This window comes from Peromyscus californicus, unplaced genomic scaffold, assembly GCF_007827085.1.
Source record: "Peromyscus californicus insignis strain IS unplaced genomic scaffold, ASM782708v3 Scaffold_8__1_contigs__length_139910024, whole genome shotgun sequence".
Lineage (NCBI taxonomy): Eukaryota > Metazoa > Chordata > Mammalia > Rodentia > Cricetidae > Peromyscus > Peromyscus californicus.
In genome coordinates, this window is record NW_026294606.1 from 104,406,730 (window position 1) to 104,414,846 (window position 8,117).

The window sequence follows — 8,117 nt, forward strand, 5'->3', positions numbered from 1 at the left end:
CGGGAGGCAGAGGCAGGCAGATCGCTGTGAGTTCGAGGCCAGCCTGGTCTACAAAGCGAGTTCCAGGAAAGGCACAAAGCTACACAGAGAAACCCTGTCTCAAAAAACAAAAAAACAAACAATCAAAAAAACCAGACTTGTGCCACACTCATTCAACACATTTGGGAAACCTGCAGAGCAGCCTCAGGCGAGTTACCACTATGTGGAAGTTTGTCCATGTTGAAGACGAATCTGCTCGCAAAGTCAAGTTGTCCCAAGAGACAGTTTATAATCGAAAAAACTTCCTTCTTAGCCGGGCGGTGGTGGCGCACGCCTTTAATCCCAGCACTCGGGAGGCAGAGCCAGGCGGATCTCTGTGAGTTCGAGGCCAGCCTGGTCTCCAAAGCGAGTTCCAGGAAAGGCGCAAAGCTACACAGAGAAACCCTGTCTCGAAAAACCAAAAAAAAAAAAAAACAAAAAAAAAAAAAAAAAAAAAAAACTTCCTTCTTTCCTTCTGCCTTTTTATGAGGCAAGCTGTATTTTGTGTAGCCCAGGCTAGCCCAAACTCTTGGCGCTCCTTCTGCCTCAGTCTCCAGAGTGCTGAGATTGCAGGCATGGGCCACGCAGTTGGCTATAATTAATGACGATGTGAAGATCTGACTGGAAGAAGTCAAGGACATCAGAAGAGAGATCTCTGTTAGCTAGAATGAGTTAGACAGAGGCCCCTGGAGAACATTCTAGACAAGAGGACCAGCTACCAGGAATGGGCTGTATGTTTGCAGAATGGCAAAGGGAGGCCTGGGTGAAAGAAGACATTTATCCCAAGAACTTCAGCTGTGCCTACCGATGGAGTCTAGCTGCTCTGAACAGAAGGTGGCTAGGGACAGATCGTGTGTAACTGTGGAGATGTCTAACAGGCTACAAGCATTGTTAGTGGTGAAGCTCGGTCATTGGCAGCATTTTGTGCCAAGGACTAGAAACAAGACGGTGCTGCTTCCGAAGGGAAGAGTGTCACCTACTGTGGGCAAAGCTGACGACAAGGTGAAGAATACTTAAAAAGAAGGGATTTTCTCCCAGCTGTGGAGCCTCACCCCAACCAGATACAAACAAAACAACAAAACAAAACAACAACCACCACCAAAAAAACCAATACACAGTTATGTTAAAACACCTTCTAAAGTGATGCATGGACCTGCAATTCCAGCTGCTGATGCATGGACCTGCAGTCCTAGCTGCTTAGAGGCTGAGGCAAAATGATCTCTTGACCCTGTGAGTTTAAGACTAGCCAGGTGTGGTGGTGCACACCTTTAATCTCAGCATTCAGGAGGCAGAGGCAGGGAGAGCTTTGTGAATTTCAGGCCAGCCTGGTCTACATAGAGAATTCTAAGATAGCCAGAGTTAGAGAGACCCTGTCTCAAAATAAATAAATAAATAAACAAATAAATAAAATAATTAAAAAAAAAAAGACTTGCTGGGCGGTGGTGGTGCATGCCTTTATTTCCAGGACTTGGGAAGAGGAAGAGGCAGGCAGATCTCTGTGAGTTCAAGGCCAGCCTAGTCTACAGAATGAGTTCCAGGACAGGCTCCAAAGCTACACAGAGAAATATAAGTCTTTCATCTCAAAAAAAAAAAAAAAAATCAAAACAATCTAAAACGGCTCTCAAATCGTAGCAGTATGTTCTGTTTCCTCTACTAGGGCTTGCTTTCTCTTGAAGGCAGTGTAAGTCACAATGTTGCATAGTACCTAACTCAAAGTGGAGAGTGTGCGCCTTGAGCACAGAGAGGCGGCCCCTCCCCACAAAGCCGTTGTTCTTTTGTTCTTTTGTAGCTCACCTCTCCTGTGGACACCTTGCCTGGCTACAGTTGCAACTCTGGCTTTGGATCCCGGAATTGGAACTGCATGGTTTAAATTAAGCACCCTCTGCTCTGCAGGTGGCCAGGTGCTTGCCTGCATCCTTGAAGGTCAGGATCAGGTCAGACCAGACGGACAACCCCAAACAACCTGGGGATGCTTTTTTCCCCTTTTCCCTTAAATTGAGCCCTAAAGGAAAAGGTTTTGTGTAGCCATCTTTCCTTTCTGTCTTCTTCTAAATGAACGTGGAAAACCCCAGAAGGCAGTGATCACCTATCATCTATCAGCTACTAAAAATTATGCTCATGAAGAGAACACAATTACTCCAGAATGTTCGTGCGCATTGTTAAATAAATATACAGAACACAAAGTTGCTGCTTTGAATTATCATTTCTCCATTATCTATGATTATTTCTCTGTTTTGTTTTGTTTTGAATTATATGAATTCGGGACTGGAAAGATGGCTCAATGTTTAAGCTCCCTTATCAGTGCTGGGAACTGGACTTGGGTCCTCTGCATGAGCAGCAAATATTCTTAACCACTAAGCCATCTCTCCAGTGCCTTTATTTTTTTTCTTTTAACACATTTTTATTTATTTATTGTGTATGTGGGTGTGGGAATGCCACAGCACACGTGGATCAGAGGACAACTTGTGAGACTTTTCTCCTTCTACCATGGGGGTCCCCAGGATCAAACTCAGATCCATAGCGTCTGTAGCAGGCACCCTTTACCTGCTGAGACATCTTACCAGGCCAAAAAGTTATTTTTAAATGGTTAGATTTCTGAGTTTAAATACATGGCTCCTATGCTGACACCAGGTGGGTGAGAAAAGTGTCTAAACCTCAGTCTGCAGTGAGAGGTATGAAGTCTGGAGGTGCAGATTTGAACGTGGCGGCAGCAGAAACACTTCGTGGTTGGCCATATGGAAAACCGTTGAGGGAGTTGGGGGAGGGGGATGTGCAGCGCTGTGGCAGCTCTTCAGGCACCTGTGAGAACCACAGGACACAGGGCTGGCTGGTACATACATACAGGGCTCCGAGCCCCTGTGTCCTCCCCACACAGTGTCATAGGGATCGGGGACAAGGGATGGGCAGGGGCTTACTTAGTTAGGGTTTCTACTGCAGTGATAAAACACCATGAACAAAAGCACCTTGGGGGAAAGGCTTTGTTTCAGCTTACAACACTCAGGTCGCACTCTGTCACGGAGAAAGTCAGGGCAGGAGCTCAAGGCAGGAACTGGGAGGCAGGAGCTGATGTAGAGGCCATGGAGAAACACTGCTTACTGGCTTGCTCCTCATGGCCTGCACTCTGTTTTCTTAAACATTCCAGCATCGCTTGCCCAGAAGTAGTACCACCCACCGTGGGCTGGGCCCTCCCCACATCAATCATTAATCAAGAACACACCTCACAGACTTCCTCACAGGCAATCTGAGACAAACATTTTCTCCACTGGGGTTGCTTTTCCCAGATAGTTTATGATAGTGGACAAAACAACCAGGCCAGAGGCATGCTAATCAGAGGCTCCAAGAATCTCCCAGAAGGAAGTTTTCCCTAAAGAAACTCATGTCAATGGCAGTGTCTTCCCACCCAAGGGTCTTTTTCTCCTTTGGGGGTTATAAACCTTCTCCATGTGCAAGTCCACACCCACACACGCACATCGCTCACCGTGACACCAAGTGGACACACACACACACACACACACACACACACACTTCCCCAGATCTTAATGGCCCCCAACCTTAATGAAACACAGCCCTGTGTGCAGTCAGCCTCTCAGATCATTTGGTTCATGTTATCTGAATACCAAGTACAAGTGTTTTGTTGGTGGTGGGTTTTGCTGTACCAGATATTTTGTTAGTTGTGTTTTGTTTATTGTTTGTTTGGTTTGGTTTTTCAAGACAGGGTTTCTCTGTGTAGTTTTTGGTGCCTGTCCTGGAACTCACTCTGTGGACCAGGCTGGCCTCGAACCCACAGAGATCCACCTGCCTCTGCCTCCTGAATGCTGGGATTAAAGGCCGCTGCTGCCACCCAGCCTATACCAGGGATTGAACCCAGGGTCTCACACATGCAGGGTAAGGGCTCTCCCACCGAGCTGTGTTTCCAGCTCATCAATTATAACTCTTAAATGTGCTGGCCTGTCTGTTGTCTGTCTTCTTTCTTGCTTAAGAGCAGTATTTATCACTGTCACAGGGGAGGTCCAAAACCGAACCATCCAAATGTATTCAGAGGAGAGCCGAGGACAGCGACAATCTCTACGGCTGTGTGGGGATGGCCTCCTCAAAATTCATTCCTCTTGCAAGCACATACCAATGCAGTGGTTCTCACTCCTGTCTGTTATAAATTAGATTTTTAAAGCCTGTGGGGCTTTTTAAAAAACACTAATGGCTGGAACCTATCCCAGATCAATTTTTCTCAGTCACTGGGGTAGGCCCCAGGCTTGAATATTTTACATTTCCCAGGCGACTCTATTATGCATCCAGGGTTGAGTGCACATCCCAAAGGTTCTCCTTAGCTGAGATCTGCAAGGGCATTTCTTGCACCGAGAAGCAAATGTGAGCCAGCCACTCTGGTGGTGTGCTCTCGAGCTCAGAGGAACAGAGCAGACCCCTTGTCCTCTGCCACCACCTGCCACAACACAGGCACCTCTTGGAATTAACTGACCTAAAAAAACTAACAACGAGGGACTGGAGCAGAGGTTCTCAACCTGGGGTCGTGACCACCTTGGGGTCGCATATCAGATAGATATTTACATTATGATTCATAACAGTAGCACAATTCCAGTTATGAAGTAGCAACAAAATAATCTTATGGTTGGGGGTCACCACAACAAGAGGAACTGTATTAAAGGGTCACAGCATTAGGAAGGCTGAGAACCACTGGGCTGGAGAGATGGCTCGGTGGGTAGAAGTACTGGGTGCTCTTCCACAGGTCCTGGGTTTAACTCCCAGCACCCACCCCTGTCTGGAATGCCAGTTCCAGGGGATTGGATGCCCTCTGCTGCACCAGGCATGTGATGTACAGACATACGTGCAGACAAAACACCATATATATTAAATAAATAAAATTTAAAAGTATACAAAACAGCTTAACAATGAGGAAATGAGCTCTAGAGCGGAAGGAAGGAAGGAAAAGGTGCGAATTTGAACTGGCAATCAGAAGGTAAGCCAGGGAGAAGAGGAAAGACAAGGCCAGTCCCTAGCCTCTCTGTCCCCAGGCCCCTGTCCCCAGGCCTCGCTAACGCACCTAAAGTGGGATTCCAACAACCTTTTCACTGGCAAAGCGATGCTTCCTTTTTTTTTTTTAAGTTGGGAAAGTAGCCAGTTCTTCCAGAGAGCGACCGAGCTGCTCAAACAAGCCTCGGTAACTTTCACCAAGTACCTCATACGGTATCTGTATTTAGGGGATTTCTTATCCAAAGGATGGGTGAAGGATGATCTTCAGAGGCTCACAAGGGGCAGCCCAATCACGTTCACGGACCTGGTTTTAGCCATGGGGAAATGGACACTTGCCTGACTCAAGAACTTTGTTCTTTGCAATCTTTGAACATGACTTTTTGGTGGGGTGGGAGTCATTTCAACCCAGCTCTCTCAGTGTCAGCATTAACTTTTTCTCCCTCAAGCAAAAACAACTGATTTTTCAAGCTCAGCCCCCTTCCCTCCCCTTCCGTTACAGCCTCCTGCAGCCTATGCTGGCCTTGAACTCACTGTGTAGCTGACCTCAAATCCCCATCCGCCTGCTTCTACCTCTCAGGAGCTGGGCGTACAGGCCTGTACTACCACATCTGGCTCGGGCTGGCCTTTCTTTCAGATCCATATTGTGGTTGTGGATTTTGAAGTTTTGAGAGTGGTGTGTGGTCCAATAAGGGCTGTGTATTGTGGGTGTGGGGGAAGTTCTTGCCAGAGGCTCTGAGGTGCAGATAGATGCCTTTGTTCTCCAGCACCAGGTGCCTACCTGTGCGTGAGATGAGCAGGGCCGCACCTCCCCAAGGCCCCAGCCAGGCACTGTTCTGAGCAGGTTTCAGGTCTCAAGGTGCACACTGAAGATGAAGCATTAATCATTTAATAAACTTCACTTTATTTTAAGTTAAAATAAACCACTTAAAAGTCCAGTAGTTGTTCTAGGTCCCACCGGGGCCACCGCTGCTCTGCAGACTGTCTTGTCTTAGTCTCCTGCTGTTCACCTTCCTGCAGCTCGGTCCAGCTGGTGGGCCACTGGGAGAAGGCTTTTCAACTCATCTACCTTGGCCTTTCCACTCTTTGCTTTTCTGCCTCTGTGTGCAGAATTCGCCTCTTTAAGGTGGGTGTGGGGTGAATGTCTGGGATCTCAGCACTTGGGAGGCGGGGCAGGAGGCACAGTAGTTCAAGATCGGCCTCGGCAACATCGCAAGTTTGAGGCCAGCCTGGGCTACAAGACACCTTGTCTCACAAAACAGCAGCAACAAACCCCAAACCAGTAACTAGACGGGAAGGGAGCTTATCTCTCCGGATCTTTTTTCCTCCTCCAGGAGAAAGTGGCTCCCCCAGCATCTTTCCTCTCTAAAGGAAAGACACTGTTTACTGTGTATAGCTCAGTGGTTAAGATCGCTTGCAGTTCTTGGACAGGTCCTGAGTTTGGCTCCCAGTACCCACATCAGGCAGCTCACAACTGCCAATAACTCAAGCTCCAGGGGCTCTCATGCCCTCTTCTAAGCCTGCCTGGGCACCAGCCTGCCTGGGCATGCAGGCCAACAACACACTCTCTCTTCTCTCTCCCTCCTTCTCCACCCTTTCTCTTTCCCTTCCCCACTTTCTCTGTCTCTCTCCCTCTATCCCCTTCCCCCTCCCTCCCAACACCCCCATACAAATTAATCATCATTTTGAAAATGAAGTCTGAGAACCAAGGCTCCTTTACAAGAGATGAAAGGGTTAACCAACCACCTTCACAAAGGAACACTTGCTACAAGCTCTTTCCTTTTTTGAGACAGGGTCTCACTATATGGTCCAGGCTAGCCTTGAAATCACAGACATCCACTACCTCTATGTCTCAAATGCTGAGCTTAGAGGCTTGCATCATCCTGTTCAGCATGTTACGCTTTTCTTGGTTGTATACTTGTGGTTTGATCTCCAGAGGTGCTGTCTTAGAACTCTGTTACCTTAGCACGCCATAAAAGACGAGTAAAAGCCACCAAAGTGCCAGGCGGTGGTGGTGCACACTTTAATCTCAGGACTCGGGAGGCAGAGGCAGGTGGATCTCTGAGTTCTAGGCCAGCCTGGTCTACAGAGTGAGTGCCAGGACAGCCAGGGATACGCAGAAAAACCCTGTTTAAAAAAAAAAAAAAAGCCACCAAAGTATGAGGGAAAGGGGCTGAGAACTTTAACAAGCCCACTCTCTGGCCACAAAAACTACAAGGTCAAACTGTAGAGATGGACAGCAGCACTGGTAGGTTCTGATAGCTAAGGCTGGGTTCACAGGTAAGGCAGTAGTTACTTCATTTAGTTGTGAGGCTCTGGGTCTCTGGCTGGCCTGGAACTTGCTATTTAGACCAGGCTGGGCTTGAACTCACAGAGACCCGACTGCCCCTGCCTCCCCAGTGCTGGGATGAAAGGTGGGCGCCATGCCCCCCTCCTTCCCCCACTCAGCCTAAGATGGCACTGTTTTAAGGGAACTGACTGTGACTGAGGCTGGCCTTGACAGCGGCAGTCCACTTACATAAACACTGAACTTCTGTTTTTGTTTAGTCTCACCGACACTGAGAGCTGAGCGGGACCGCAGCAAGCCTGGTGGTTAGAGCACAGCCTTGAAGCCACACTGCCCGGTCCAGGCACCGGTTTGCCGACTGTTTACTGCTGTGCAATCCAAACAAGCATTAACCTCTCCTACACCTGTGTGTGTGTGTGTGTGTGTGTGTATACATAGGTGTTGGGGGGCAGAGGCTGTTGTTGGGTGTCTTCTTTTATGCTCGATGGCCAGCCCTTGGCTCCTCAGCACTCATATGGACGTCAGGTGGGTGTGTAGTCCACCTGTAAAGCAGTGGAAAACACAGGAGGAAAAGATCAACCCTGGGGAAGGTTGGCTAGCTAGACCAGTCCACTCAGGTGAGTGCTGGGTTCAAGAGGACCCTGCCTGCTTCAGTCTCTAAGGTGGGGCCATCAAGGAAGGCACCCGATCCTCTGGTCTTCACACCCCTAAGCACACATGTGCATCTGCACACACACACATATACATGCAAAGAGCTGAAGGGCCCATACACCAGTTTGTCAGTGGTAGTCTTGGAGTAAGAGTAGAGGTAAGATTGTGGAAATCTCTG